We start from the raw sequence: 570 nt of genomic DNA on the forward strand, positions 1-570 counted from the left end.
TGAGGGGACCTCGAGCGCCGTAGGCGCGAGGCGAGCGCCGAAGGCGCGAGGTTCCTAGGGGGGTCCGGGGGCATGCTCCCCCGGAAAATTTTGAAAAATGAACCTTCTAAAATGGCATTTCGTGCATTTTTGAGAGGATTTCCAAGAAAAAATCAGAGATAAATTTTTATTCAATGACAAAGGGAGTAGTTTTTCTACGATTCCAGTCCATCTTTTCAAGAAAAATCTTGGACCTTTACATAAAAAGTGGACCAAAAAGTGGACCTTCACATAAAAAGTGGACCTTTACATAAAAAGTGGACCTTTGAGCCTTGTGGGGGGGTTCTTCCGAACCCCCCGAACCCCCCTGGCTACGGGCATGATTACAGAAAACCCAAACCAGCGATGTAAGACGTAACGTGATTGGCTGTCGGATTCCCAACGACCTTGCCCTTAGCTTTCCAGAATTGAAAGCTGTGTCTCTAATTGGCTGACAGCTTGTTATAGGCTTCCTGGGCTGTAGGCTCAAGTCGAATCCAGATTGGCAGGTTTAGAGGAGAGGACACTTCCGGGCCGAGCCACTAACCCTGC

Source organism: Branchiostoma belcheri, unplaced genomic scaffold, assembly GCF_001625305.1.
Source record: "Branchiostoma belcheri isolate BF01 breed outbred unplaced genomic scaffold, Haploidv18h27 scaffold26, whole genome shotgun sequence".
Taxonomy (NCBI): domain Eukaryota; kingdom Metazoa; phylum Chordata; class Leptocardii; order Amphioxiformes; family Branchiostomatidae; genus Branchiostoma; species Branchiostoma belcheri.